The sequence below is a fragment of the Triticum urartu genome, chromosome 7A (assembly GCF_056163025.1).
Source record: "Triticum urartu cultivar PI428250 chromosome 7A, HENAU_Tu73, whole genome shotgun sequence".
NCBI lineage: Eukaryota > Viridiplantae > Streptophyta > Magnoliopsida > Poales > Poaceae > Triticum > Triticum urartu.
The window spans coordinates 60683559-60698979 of record NC_141879.1 but is presented as its reverse complement, the minus strand read 5'-3'; the positions used below and the strand labels follow the sequence as shown (position 1 = coordinate 60698979).

At 45.2% G+C, this 15421-nt stretch overlaps 1 pseudogene across 1 annotated transcript; it reads left to right on the top strand.

Moving 5' to 3' along the window:
• Window positions 1-3815, top strand: LOC125524995 (uncharacterized; annotated as a pseudogene). Its single transcript, XR_015611314.1, has 5 exons — window positions 1-362; window positions 751-823; window positions 1406-1794; window positions 1902-2444; window positions 2798-3815. The product of XR_015611314.1 is annotated as an uncharacterized LOC125524995 (transcript).
• The last annotated feature ends 11606 nt before the right edge of the window (window positions 3816-15421 follow it).

The following is a 15421-nucleotide window of genomic DNA, read 5'->3' as shown; positions in this document are numbered from 1 at the left end:
ACAAAAACAAAAGCTTCACAGCCTTGCGATTGCGATAAAACCACACTGTTCTCGCTCGGCTCAGGCCTCACGCGCGAACATGAGGGTCTTCGGGCTCCTCGCTTTCGCCGGCTGCGCGGCGCTGCTCGCGGGTGCCGGCGGGCAGCAGGAGGCCGGCGTGCCGTCGATCATCACCCGGGAGAAGTTCGACGCCATGCTGAGCAACCGCAGCAAAGGCAGCTGCGAGGGCGGCGCGTTCTACACCTACGACGCGTTCGTCAAGGCCGCGAGCAACTTCCCTGCCTTCGGCAACACCGGCGACGACAAGACCCGCAGACGGGAGCTCGCCGCCTTCTTCGGGCAGACCTCCCACGAAACCGTTGGTATGATGTGAGATGACGCTTATGCTTTCACTATTCCCTCCGATTTATTTCAATTGTCTTTGAGTTAGGACAACTTTATACTAAAATTGGACTAAGGGGCTGTTTGGTTTGCAGCCCTCGTCCGCCACGCCAAAATATTGGCGTTGACCTGAGCACCAGCACCTGTTTGGATCAGTGCCATTTAATTGGCTTGCCCCAGGCTCATTTACTTCCCCCGTTCATTCTGCGTCCAATTTATTGGCGAGTTCGTGGCGGCCGATTCCTCCGCCAACTTTTTGGCGAGCCAATGGTTGGCGTGGCCGTCACAGGCACAAACCAAACGTACCCTAACTCAGCAACAATTAATATGGATCAAGGGGTGTAACGTGCTATCAGGCTATGACCTCAGGTTACTGCTTTGTGAAAGAGCAAAATCCAGTGATCACGCGCTACTACGGATGAGGCCCAGTACAGCTGACCTAGTAAGAAACATGAAACAGGCTTTTGCCCCGCTTTTATATACTCCCTCCGGTCCTTTTTACTTTGCATATTAGGTTTGTTCGAAGTCAATCTCATCCAACTTTGACCAAGTTTATATAAAAAATTATAGACATTCACATAACAACACCAATATCATTAGATTCATCTTGGAATATATTTTCATATTATATTTATTAGATATTATAGATGCTAATAATTTCTAATATAAATTTGGTCAAACTTAGCAAAGTTTGACTTTCGGCAAATTCAATGTGCAGAGTAAAAAGGACTGGAGGGAGTACATATATTTTAATAATATGACAGGAGGTGTACATCATATCGTTTCTCTATTCTTTTCTGGACATGAATCTAGTGTGAGTTTCATATTAATAAATAGGTGTGGCTAGATCTTAGTTGATTGAGACATAAACAAGTCTCAGTCAAGTAACACAAATATAAAAAGAAGATAGAAAAATTAGAAAAGAAAATTTGCATGGATTTTCACGTAAGATATCACAAACATAATTGATTCTCAGTCGACTGAGATTTAGCAATCCTAGCAATTACATAGTTCATTGTCACAGCGACTTCAACTACCGACAAGCCGGGGAGGCGTTGGGGCTAGACCTCCTAGACAACCCGGACCTGGTGTCCACGAACCCCGTCGTGGCGTTCAAGACGGCAATCTGGTGGTGGATGACGCCCCAGGCGCCCAAACCATCGTGTCACGCCGTGATGACCGATGGCTGGACGCCTTCTGCCCAAGATATCGACGCCGGGATGCTCCCCGGCTACGGCATGACCACCAACATCTTCAACGGCTCGGCGGAGTGCGGCAAGGGCTACCGGACGCCGCCGGCCAAGGACCGGGCCCGCTACTACAAGATGTACTGCAACATGCTCAAAGTTGAGTACGGTGAAAATTACGGGTGCGGGCACCAAAACTTAACAAAGACGTTGTTGCCTCACGGAGGTTAGTGTTCACTTCCGTGTTAGTCTGGTCACATGTTGCGCGCATTTGAATTGAACCAGCGAGACGCATGCTAATCCAGTGTCATTCTGCTTGGAATTCTTTCACAGAATCTTCGCCTCCTCGGAACAGAACCGGGCTTCTGGTCGGCATCTCTGTAGGTTCTACGTTGTTTTTGCTCGTTTTCGTCACTTTGATCTGTCTCCTCCTACGAAAAACCATCACCGAGCAACGGAGCAAGGGCTATCAGAGGCCGGCTTCTTTGATGACAATCAGAGCATGGAAGAAGACTTCGAGAAAGGAACCGCGCCCAAGCGGTTTTGCTACAGCGACTTGGCCATGGCCACCGACAACTTTTCCGATGATAAGAAGCTCGGGCAAGGGGGCTTCGGCTCGGTGTACAAAGGATTCCTCAAGGAACTGGACCTTCACGTGGCCATCAAAAGAGTCTCCAAGGGCTCCAAGCAAGGGAGGAAGGAGTATGCCTCTGAGGTGAGGGTCATAAGCCGGCTTCGCCACAAGAACCTCGTGCAGCTTATCGGCTGGTGCCATGGAGGCCGTGAGTTGCTCCTCGTCTACGAGTTGATGCCCAACGGCAGCCTCGACAGGCATCTCTACTCTGCCAATAATGCCATTCTTCCCTGGTCAGTTAGGTACGCCCACCAGAGAAGAAGCACCTCACTCTGCATATTACTACTCACTTCATTTTTATTTACTCTGCATATTAAAGTTGATTGAAGTCAAACTTTATAAAGTTTGACTAAGTTTATAGTAAACAATATAAATATTTACCGTAACAAATCTATATGATGTGAAAGTACACTCAATAATGAATCTAATGGTATTAATTTGTTAAATATTTTTGTCTATAAATTTTGTCGAAGTTTATAAAACTTGACTTTGATCAAAACTAGTACATGGAGTAAATAAAAAAGAAGGGAGTGTCAAATTGCTTCATTAGCCCTCATCAGATGATGATTAATGTTGGATATGTTTCTATCTTCAGGCACGAGATTGTGCTCGGGTTAGGATCCGCGCTTCTCTACCTACATCAGGAGTGGGAGCAGTGCGTCCTACATAGGGACATCAAGCCAAGCAACATCATGCTGGATGCGTCCTTCAACACCAAGCTCGGCGACTTCGGTCTCGCCAGGCTGGTCGAACACGGCCGAGGTTCGCTCACCACGGCGCATGCCGGCACAATGGGATACATGGATCCAGAATGCATGATCACTGGCAGGGCCAACACCGAGTCTGATACGGCCACGACAAATGTCAGTGTTTTTGATGTTCATGAAATATTTCCGCAAGTCGATGTTTTAGAGGCCAGAGAAGTGTGCATACCAAGATATATTAGCTTTGATGAGAAGTATGAGTTTGAGGAGCAGCTAAGTAACGTGACATGCATGCGTGCTAATATGCTAGTAGAATTGAGGGCCATCTATTTTGCATTGGAATCTGGGGCAGTTGGAGTACCAGATTATGCCAGGGAGAAAGGTAATCTAGAAAGAGAATTGTTTTCCTTGGGCCTAGTAAACATGCATGTACTTCAAAGAGCACATATACGCGTGCACAAGGAAAGAGATGATACGCTACAAGAACGTACATGTGCTAGTGCACGAGGAGTTAAAGTCTATTATTTTTTCATGTTTCCACGTCCACCAGAAAACAGATCAAAAGCCATGAAGTTGCTACCTCGGGAGTTGTTGTGTTTGTGCGCTAGTGGCTGGGGGCCTCCTATTGTTAACACCTATCCAGCGGGGCTCCAAATTAAAGGGAAAGATTATTTTATATGTAGAGTCAGTTTTGTTTAGTCCAATTTTTAAGTTGAAATCTTGCCGAGATGTAAAAGGCAAGATTAAAGATAGAGTCCAAATTAGAGTCCTCGTTTGTTTAACCGAACAGATAAGGGTACGACCAACTTGAGGGCCAAGAGTAAGATAAGTTTGTATGGATATGAAAGCCATGCGTGGGATAGCTGTAAAGGCAGGTTATATTTTGATAATAAACACGATGTGTTTTTAGGGGTAAATACCCGTATCGAGTTTTGGGGGAAGCTGTCTAAAAATCCCTAAGTTTTGGGGGAACCTTTAGAAAACCTCTGTGTTGCGATTTCTCTGTGAGGAAATTGTTTTGCGCGTGAGTACTGTCGTTGAGATTGGTTTTCTCGTGCTGCGCCGCAAGGTTTAAACCCTCTACTTCGTGTACATTGCGTGCGCGGGCGAGAGGTTGCTACTGCTGAAGGAGGAGTGTCGTGAAAGATCGGGCCATAACAAAAGATCGGATCTCGCCACGAGGTTCGGTCTATATCAGGTGATATTCAGAGCATCAGGTTGTTCGCGACACTATGGAGAAGATGACGAGCGCATCTTTATTCAGTAAGTTAAGTTATGGATTTCAGTTGGAGGAGGAAGGCCGCTGGACTGGGCTTTTTCACACCCGTGTGGTAGTGAGAGAGAGATCATGTGCTATGACGATCGATCACATGAATTTGATCAACGCAGCAAGCATGGAGATGGTGGAGAAGCTGGAGATACCAATAACAGCACATCCAAAACCATACTTGTTCCGTTGGGGTCATGAAGACTCACTGTTATGCACCAAGCTAAGGTACCGTTTTTGTTGGGAAAATTCTTTTGCGAGGTTTTGTGCGATGTGATTCCGGTGCCGATGGTTTCGTGCCACTTGTTGTTGGGTGAGCCATGGTACAAAGAGCATGATGTTGTGTATGATTGTCACACACACAGATATACTGTCAAGAAGGGTAAAAGGTGCAATCTTGTGCCCATGGATGAGGAGCGCTTCATTACATGGAGGAAAGAACATCTTGAGAGGATAAAAGAGGAGGAAGAAGCAAACAGGAAGAAGGATGAAGCTACAGATATTTCATGTGTCGCTGATCGTTCTAGAGATAAAAAATATTATTAAAGAGGAAGACTCAAAACCGAGGACGGTTTTGCTTCAAGGGGAGAAGATGATACGGCCACGACAAATGTCAGTGTTTTTGATGTTCATGAAATATTTCCGCAAGTCGATGTTTTAGAGGCCAGAGAAGTGTGCATACCAAGATATATTAGCTTTGATGAGAAGTATGAGTTTGAGGAGCAGCTAAGTAACGTGACATGCATGCGTGCTAATATGCTAGTAGAATTGAGGGCCATCTATTTTGCATCGGAATCTGGGGTAGTTGGAGTACCAGATTATACCAGGGAGAAAGGTAATCTAGAAAGAGAATTGTTTTCCTTGGGCCTCGTAAACATGCATGCACTTCAAAGAGCACATATACGTGTGCACAAGGAAAGAGATGATACGCTACAAGCCCGTACATGTGCTAGTGCACGAGGAGTTAAAGTCTATTATTTTTTCATGTTTCCACGTCCACCAGAAAACAGATCAAAAGCCATGAAGTTGCTACCTCGGGAGCTGTTGTGTTTGTGCGCTAGTGGCTGGGGGCCTCCTGTTGTTAACACCTATCCAGCGGTGCTCCAAATTAAAGGGAAAGATTATTTTATATGTAGAGTCAGTTTTGTTTAGTCCAATTTTTAAGTTGAAATCTTGCCGAGATGTAAAAGGCAAGATTAAAGATAGAGTCCAAATTAGAGTCCTCGTTTGTTTAACCGAACAGATAAGGGTAAGGCCAACTTGAGGGCCAAGAGTAAGATAAGTTTGTACGGATATAAAAGGCATGCGTGGGATAGCTGTAAAGGCAGGTTATATTTTGATAATAAACACGATGTGTTTTTAGGGGTAAATACCCGTATCGAGTTTTGGGGGAAGCTGTCTAAAAATCCCTAAGTTTTGGGGCAATCTTTAGAAAACCTCTGTGTTGCGATTTCTCTGTGAGGAAATTGTTTTGCGCGTGAGTACTGTCGTTGAGATTGGTTTTCTCGTGCTGCGCCGCAAGGTTTAAACCCTCTACTTCGTGTACATTGCGTGCGCGGGCGAGAGGTTGCTACTGCTGAAGGAGGAGTGTCGTGAAAGATCGGGCCGTAACAAAAGATCGGATCTCGCCACGAGGTTCGGTCTATTTCAGGTGGTATTCAGAGCATCAGGTTGTTCGCGACACTATGGAGAAGATGACGAGCGCATCTTTATTCAGTAAGTTAAGTTATGGATTTCAGTTGGAGGAGGAAGGCCGCTGGACTGGGCTTTTTCACACCCGTGTGGTAGTGAGAGAGAGATCATGTGCTATGACGATCGATCACATGAATTTGATCAACGCAGCAAGCATGGAGATGGTGGAGAAGCTGGAGATACCAATAACAGCACATCCAAAACCATACTTGTTCCGTTGGGGTCATGAAGACTCACTGTTATGCACCAAGTTAAGGTACCGTTTTTGTTGGGAAAATTCTTTTGCGAGGTTTTGTGCGATGTGATTCCGGTGCCGATGGTTTCGTGCCACTTGTTGTTGGGTGAGCCATGGTACAAAGAGCATGATGTTGTGTATGATTGTCACACACACACACATATACTATCAAGAAGGGTAAAAGGTGCAATCTTGTGCCCATGGATGAGGAGCGCTTCATTACACGGAGGAAAGAGCATCTTGAGAGGATAAAAGAGGAGGAAGAAGCAAACAGGAAGAAGGATGAAGCTACTGATATTTCATGTGTTGCTGATCGTTCTAGAGATAAAAATATTATTAAAGAGGAAGACTCAAAACCGAGGACGGTTTTGCTTCAAGGGGAAGAAGATGATACGGCCACGACAAATGTCAGTGTTTTTGATATTCATGAAATATTTCCGCAAGTCGATGTTTTAGAGGCCAGGGAAGTGTGCATATCAAGATATATTAGCTTTGATGAGAAGTATGAGTTTGAGGAGCAGCTAAGTAACGTGACATGCATGCGTGCTAATATGCTAGTAGAATTGAGGGCCATCTATTTTGCATCGGAATCTGGGGCAGTTGGAATGCCAGATTATGCCAGGGAGAAAGGTAATCTAGAAAGAGAATTGTTTTCCTTGGGCCTAGTAAACATGCATGCACTTCAAAGAGCACATATACGTGTGCACAAGGAAAGAGATGATACGCTACAAGCCCGTACATGTGCTAGTGCACGAGGAGTTAAAGTCTATTATTTTTTCATGTTTCCACGTCCACCAGAAAACAGATCAAAAGCCATGAAGTTGCTACCTCGGGAGATGTTGTGTTTGTGCGCTAGTGGCTGGGGGCCTCCTGTTGTTAACACCTATCCAGCGGTGCTCCAAATTAAAGGGAAAGGTTATTTTATATGTAGAGTCAGTTTTGTTTAGTCCAATTTTTAAGTTGAAATCTTGCCGAGATATAAAAGGCAAGATTAAAGATAGAGTTCAAATTAGAGTTCTCGTTTGTTTAACCGAACAGATAAGGGTACGGCCAACTTGAGGGCCAAGAGTAAGATAAGTTTGTACGGATATAAAAGCCATGCGTGGGATAGCTGTAAAGGCAGGTTATATTTTGATAATAAACACGATGTGTTTTTAGGGGTAAATACCCGTATCGAGTTTTGGGGGAAGCTGTCTAAAAATCCCTAAGTTTTGGGGGAACCTTTAGAAAACCTCTGTGTTGCGATTTCTCTGTGAGGAAATTGTTTTGCGCATGAGTACTGTCGTTGAGATTGGTTTTCTCGTGCTGTGCCGCAAGGTTTAACCCCTCTACTTCGTGTACATTGCGTGCGCGGGCGAGAGGTTGCTACTGCTGAAGGAGGAGTGTCGTGAAAGATCGGGCCGTAACAAAAGATCGGATCTCGCCACGAGGTTCGGTCTATATCAGGTGGTATTCAGAGCATCAGGTTGTTCGCGACACTATGGAGAAGATGACGAGCGCATCTTTATTCAGTAAGTTAAGTTATGGATTTCAGTTGGAGGAGGAAGGTCGTTGGACTGGGCTTTTTCACACCCGTGTGGTAGTGAGAGAGAGATCATGTGCTATGACGATCGATCACATGAATTTGATCAACGCAGCAAGCATGGAGATGATGGAGAAGCTGCAGATACCAATAACAGCACATCCAAAACCATACTTGTTCCGTTGGGGTCATGAAGACTCACTGTTATGCACCAAGCTAAGGTACCGTTTTTGTTGGCAAAATTCTTTTGCGAGGTTTTGTGCGATGTGATTCCGGTGCCGATGGTTTCATGCCACTTGTTGTTGGGTGAGCCATGGTACAAAGAGCATGATGTTGTGTATGATTGTCACACACACACATATACTGTCAAGAAGGGTAAAAGGTGCAATCTTGTGCCCATGGATGAGGAGCGCTTCATTACATGGAGGAAAGAACATCTTGAGAGGATAAAAGAGGAGGAAGAGGCAAACAGGTAGAAGGATGAAGCTACTGATATTTCATGTGTCGCTGATCTTTCTAGAGATAAAAATATTATTAAAGAGGAAGACTCAAAACCGAGGACGGTTTTGCTTCAAGGGGGAGAAGATGATACGGCCACGACAAATGTCAGTGTTTTTGATGTTCATGAAATATTTCCGCAAGTCGATGTCTCAGAGGCCAGAGAAGTGTGCATACCAAGATATATTAGCTTTGATGAGAAGTATGAGTTTGAGGAGCAGCTAAGTAACGTGACATGCATGCGTGCTAATATGCTAGTAGAATTGAGGGCCAGCTATTTTGCATCGGAATCTGGGGCAGTTGGAGTACCAGATTATGCCAGGGAGAAAAGTAATCTAGAAAGAGAATTGTTTTCCTTGGGCCTAGTAAACATGCATGCACTTCAAAGAGCACATATACGTGTGCACAAGGAAAGAGATGATACGCTACAAGCCCGTACATTTGCTAGTGCACGAGGAGTTAAAGTCTATTATATTTTCATGTTTCCACGTCCACCAGAAAACAGATCAAAAGCCATGAAGTTGCTACCTCGGGAGCTGTTGTGTTTGTGCGCTAGTGGCTGGGGGCCTCCTGTTGTTAACACCTATCCAGCGGTGCTCGAAATTAAAGGGAAAGGTTATTTTATATGTAGAGTCAGTTTTGTTTAGTCCAATTTTTAAGTTGAAATCTTGCCGAGATATAAAAGGCAAGATTAGAGATAGAGTCCAAATTAGAGTCCTCGTTTGTTTAACCGAACAGATAAGGGTACGGCCAACTTGAGGGCCAAGAGTAAGATAAGTTTGTACGGATATAAAAGCCATGCGTGGGATAGCTGTAAAGGCAGGTTATATTTTGATAATAAACACGATGTGTTTTTAGGGGTAAATACCCGTATCGAGTTTTGGGGGAAGCTGTCTAAAAATCCCTAAGTTTTGGGGGAACCTTTAGAAAACCTCTGTGTTTCGATTTCTCTATGAGGAAATTGTTTTGCGCGTGAGTACTGTCGTTGAGATTGGTTTTCTCGTGCTGCGCCGCAAGGTTTAAACCCTCTACTTCGTGTACATTGCGTGCGCGGGCGAGAGGTTGCTACTGCTGAAGGAGGAGTGTCGTGAAAGTTCGGGCCGTAACAAAAGATCGGATCTCGCCACGAGGTTCGGTCTATATCAGGTGGTATTCAGAGCATCAGGTTGTTCGCGACACTATGGAGAAGATGACGAGCGCATCTTTATTCAGTAAGTTAAGTTATGGATTTCAGTTGGAGGAGGAAGGCCGCTGGACTGGGCTTTTTCACACCCGTGTGGTAGTGAGAGAGAGATCATGTGCTATGACGATCGATCACATGAATTTGATCAACGCAGCAAGCATGGAGATGGTGGAGAAGCTGGAGATACCAATAACAGCACATCCAAAACCATACTTGTTCCGTTGGGGTCATGAAGACTCACTGTTATGCACCAAGCTAAGGTACCGTTTTTGTTGGGAAAATCCTTTTGCGAGGTTTTGTGCGATGTGATTCCGGTGCCGATGGTTTCGTGCCACTTGTTGTTGGGTGAGCCATGGTACAAAGAGCATGATGTTGTGTATGATTGTCACACACACATATACTGTCAAGAAGGTTAAAAGGTGCAATCTTATGCCCATGGATGAGGAGCGCTTCATTACATGGAGGAAAGAACATCTTGAGAGGATAAAAGAGGAGGAAGAAGCAAACAGGAAGAAGGATGAAGCTACTGATATTTCATGTGTCGCTGATCATTCTAGAGATAAAAATATTATTAAAGAGGAAGACTCAAAACCAAGGACGGTTTTGCTTCAAGGAGGAGAAGATGATACGGCCACAACAAATGTCAGTGTTTTTGATGTTCATGAAATATTTCCGCAAGTCGATGTTTTAGAGGCCAGAGAAGTGTGCATACCAAGATATATTAGCTTTGATGAGAAGTATGAGTTTGAGGAGCAGCTAGGTAACGTGACATGCATGCGTGCTAATATGCTAGTAGAATTGAGGGCCATCTATTTTGCATCGAAATCTGGGGCAGTTGGAGTACCAGATTATGCCAGGGAGAAAGGTAATCTAGAAAGAGAATTGTTTTCCTTGGGCCTAGTAAACATGCATGCTCTTCAAAGAGCACATATACGTGTGCACAAGGAAAGAGATGATACGCTACAAGCCCGTACATGTGCTAGTGCACGAGGAGTTAAAGTCTATTATTTTTTCATGTTTCCACGTCCACCAGAAAACAGATCAAAAGCCATGAAGTTGCTACCTCGGGAGCTGTTGTGTTTGTGCGCTAGTGGCTGGGGCCTCCTGTTGTTAACACGTATCCAGCGGTGCTCCAAATTAAAGGGAAAGATTATTTTATATGTAGAGTCAGTTTTGTTTAGTCCAATTTTTAAGTTGAAATCTTGCCGAGATGTAAAAGGCAAGATTAAAGATAGAGTCCAAATTAGAGTCCTCGTTTGTTTAACCAAACAGATAAGGGTATGGCCAACTTGAGGGCCAAGAGTAAGATAAGTTTGTACGGATATAAAAGCCATGCGTGGGATAGCTGTAAAGGCAGGTTATATTTTGATAATAAACATGGTGTGTTTTTAGGGGTAAATACCCGTATCGAGTTTTGGGGGAAGCTGTCTAAAAATCCCTAAGTTTTGGGGGAACCTTTAGAAAACCTCTATGTTGTGATTTCTCTGTGAGGAAATTGTTTTGCGCGTGAGTACTGTCGTTGAGATTGGTTTTCTCGCGCTGGGCCGCAAGGTTTAAACCCTCTAATTCGTGTACATTGCATGCGCGGGCGAAAAGTTGCTACTGCTGAAGGAGGAATGTCGTGAAATATCGGGCCGTAACAAAAGATCGGATCTCGCCACAAGGTTCGATCTATATCAAAGTCAGATGTTTACAGCTTCGACGTTGTCCTCTTTGAGATCGCCTGCGGCAGACGGCCCGTGGTGGTGGTTCAGCAAGAAGAAGAACAAGAAGATGATGATGTGGTCCACCTGGCTCAGTGGGTCTGGAGCTCGTATGGAAGAGGGAAGATTTTGGACGCCGCCGACACACGGCTAGGAGGAGAATTCGACGCCCGGGAGATGGAGTGCGTGCTGATCGTCGGGCTTTGGTGTGCTCAGCTCGATCTGAAGCTGAGACCGTCTATCAGGCAGTCTCTCAATGTGCTGCGGTTTGAGGCGCCCCTGCCTTCCCTCCCCTCAAGGATGCCGGCTGCAAGCTACATGCCACCGGTCAGTGGTATAGAGAGCTGCAGATCTGAGTAAAATGCACCAGTGATCATTGAACTTGTTGTGTACACTCGCTTTGGTCACTGTACTTAAGAATACGGTCAATAAATTAACCGGTGGGAATCGAACCGTAAATTTCACGCTAATAGGCCAGCGGGCTAACCAGTTATGTCTGTCCGAGGTTTGGTATAAATGAGGAAGACAACTTGTACCGTTGTTTCCATTCACGTGACAGTCATTGGGATTTACTCCTTAATCGTCACAGAGCATACACCATATTGTCACAAGTCACAGAGCAAACGCACTTTAGCTATATGTCAACCAGCTGAAAAATGTATTTGGGTCAGTCGATTTTTAAACCATCGATCTCTGTCTGAAGATTCGCGCTCCTTGTTTATTTTCTGTTGTGTGTGTTGTCATGCTTTGGGCTGAAATTTTTGGCTGACCACAGGTCAGTCGATTCATTATCGGGCTAAAGCCCATTTCGTGTCTCCTTCTATCGCCTCCACATTCTTCTGTTTGTATGTCTTTTTTTGCTTTCTTTTACTCTGTTTTTATGTGTATTTTTGGGACTTTGGGTGAGTGTAAATTGTATACACACAAGTACTATATAACATGTGTATAAATTATATTCGTGTGAAAACTGCACTATTATATATTTATTTCTTGTACATATATTAAAAAAGTGCAAAGTTGTGTGCAAGTTTTTATTTATTCTGTTTCTTCTTAAAGGTTAGTACCAATACCCGCTAACTCACTTTACCACCACTTCTTTTTTGATCCATGTATAGCTGAACTTTTGTCGGCTGATTGTAACTCTAAACTCACTTTACCACCACAACGGCTAAAAGAGCAGGATCAGCACCTCGAGATCTAGGGCACCCACGGGCTTATTCTTGAAGCAGCTAGTGATGAATCCCCTCTTCTCCTTTGGCTCTGACCGAGCACCCACATGTTTATGTATAAAAATCTGATTTTTTTGGTACATAAAAGATGAACATGTTTTCTAAGCGCGTGCGAAATTTCATGGCAATTGGCCATCGGAGGAGTTCTGGACAAAAAATAAAAATCAGTTATGAGAAAGGTTAAAAAAAATAGATTTGGAGCAATGAGTTTCTTTTTTCTGTCCCGAGCTCCTATGATGTCAAAGCTCCACGAAGTTTTGCACTCCATTAGAAAAATTGTTCATCTAGTATGTATAAATTATTTTCTTTTTAAAGTTTTGCCAACTACTTTTTTTGTTTTTACTGTTCACCAAGGAGCATCTGTGCCCGTGATCGTCTACTGATTGCGGTACTTACAAGTTGCAAGTAACCCATCACGCATTAGATAAGAGTACTTTCGGAAATGAAATCCCCTGGTCGTCTTGACTACTCACAGAGTCACAGGAGAGAGCTCCTACGTCTACATTGCACAAGGGCGTGTTTGGTTGCCGCATCGAGCCCAACCAAGCCCGCGCGAGAAGGGAGAGGCTTAGTTGATTGCCTGGTTTTTCTGTTGGGCCTACATCGCACGCTCCTCAAAGCAGCCCAGAGCCTGGCTCGCTGGAAACGCTTGGATCGCCAGTTTCTCGCGAGCCAGGCTGAGTGCGGCGCGCGGTCGCACGGGCGGGAGCGAGGCGAGGGTGAGGGAGGGGGGGGGTGGCAGGAGATGGAAATCTGGCGCGCCGTCCCAGCGTCAAATTAGTCTCACCCCCTTTCACTCGCTCACCCATAGCCACTGCCCCCCTTTCTTCCCTACTGCCTCACCATCGGCGGCGGCTGCGATTTCAGATCTACGCTATAGGCGGCGGCGGTGGAAGAAGCGGCGGCGTTTGCGGCGGATCTGGTGCTGGCCTTGCTGTTGGCCACCGTCTGGTCGACCTAGTCTGTGCCATGGCTCCCCCTACGTCGTCCTCGTCTCCAATGCCGGTAAGCAGCACCCCCTCCTCCCTTTGTTAGCTTAGTGGTTAGGCCGTTAAGCTACGTGTAGGATCGATTTCCCACTGAACGAACCGTCGATGTCGACTAGGTTATGGACGCACGGATGAGGCTGATAATCCAAGCAGCAACACTGATTAGTGTGATTCAGGCATGGGTCATGTTCATGCACTAGAGAGCTGTGCGTTGTGCTGGGAGACCTTTGATCTGCTATGGTCCATTGTTTCCCCGAGAACAGGAGAGGATCCAAAATATGAAATACATCTACAACTGCAATGCCGTCGAGGCTCTGTGTGCGCTTAGAATGAAAAGAGCACCATTTGCCAGGCTTGTCGAGACCTTCGGGAGCAGGGGGCTGTTACAAGATAGCATCAACACCAGTGTCGAAGAGCAAGTGGCCATGTTCCTCCATGTTGTTGGCCATAACTAGAGGTTCAGGGTCATTCACAACACGTTCAGGAGATCAATGAAGACCATCTCTAGGTACTTCAAACAAGTGATTTATGCTGTTGGGGAGCTTAGAGGGGAGATGATCAGGAGACCATCTGGCCAGACTCCACCCAAGATTCGCGAAAGCCCAAGATGGTATGCATACTTCAAGGTGAGCATTGACAATATACACTTTTCATGACTTGATATCCTTGTATTGTTCAAGTTGAGCACTAACACAGGCTTGTGATGCCATTTTCATGATTGCATTGGGGCAGTAGATGGTACTCATGTCACTGCCAGAGTTCCTAGGTCACAGTCTGCAGCATACAGGGGAAGGAAGCACTACACAAGCCAAAATGTGCTTGCTGCTGTTGACTTTGATCTGAAGTTCACATATATGCTGGCTGGCTGGGAGGGGTCAGCGCATGATGCTAACATTCTCACTGACAGCATGAGTCGACCTGATGGGATCAACATCCCCGACGGCAAGTTCTACCTTGAAGATGCTGGCTATGCATGTCAGCCGGGTATTCTTCCACCCTTCAGGAAAACTGAAGGAAATATGCCCTAGAGGCAATAATAAAGTTATTATTTATTTCCTTAAAATCATGATAAGTGTTTATTATTCATGCTAGAATTGTATTAACCGGAAACATAATACATGTGTGAATACATAGACAAAACAGAGTGTCACTAGTATGCCTCTACTAGACTAGCTCGTTGATCAAAGATGGTTATGTTTCCTAACCATGAACAAAGAGTTGTTATTTGATTAACGAGGTCACATCATTAGTTGAATGATCTGATTGACATGACCCATTCCATTAGCTTAGCACCCGATCGTTTAGTATGTTGCTATTGCTTTCTTCATGACTTATACATGTTCCTATAACTATGAGATTATGCAACTCCCGTTTACCGGAGGAACACTTTGGGTACTACCAAACGTCACAGCGTAACTGGGTGATTATAAAGGAGTACTACAGGTGTCTCCAATGGTGGATGTTGGGTTGGCGTATTTCGAGATTAGGGTTTGTCACTCCGATTGTCGGAGAGGTATCTCTGGGCCCTCTCGGTAATACACATCACATAAGCCTTGCAAGCATAATAACTAAGATGTTAGTTATGAGATGATGTATTACGGAACGAGTAAAGAGACTTGCCAGTAACGAGATTGAACTAGGTATTGGATACCGACGATCGAATCTCGGGCAAGTAACATACCGATGACAAAGGGAACAACGTATGTTGTTATGCGGTCTGACCGATAAAGATCTTCGTAGAATATGTAGGAGCCAATATGGGCATCCAGGTCCCGCTATTGGTTATTGACCGGAGACGTGTCTCGGTCATGTCTACATTGTTCTCGAACCGTAGGGTCCGCACGCTTAACGTTACGATGACAATTATTATGAGTTTATGCATTTTGATGTACCGAAGGTAGTTCGGAGTGCCGGATGTGATCACGGACATGACGAGGAGTCTTGAAATGGTCGAGAGATAAAGATTGATATATTGGAAGCCTATGTTTGGACATTGGAAGTGTTCCGGGTGAAATCGGGATTTTACCGGATTACCGGGAGGGTTACCGGAACCCCCCGGGAGCCAAATGGGCCAACATGGGCCTTAGTGGAAAGGTGAGAGGGCAGCCCACATAGGGCTGCGCCTCCCCCCCTCTCCCTAGTCCTATTAGGACTAGGAGAGGGGCCGGCCACCTCTCTCTTCTCTTCCCCTTTGGGG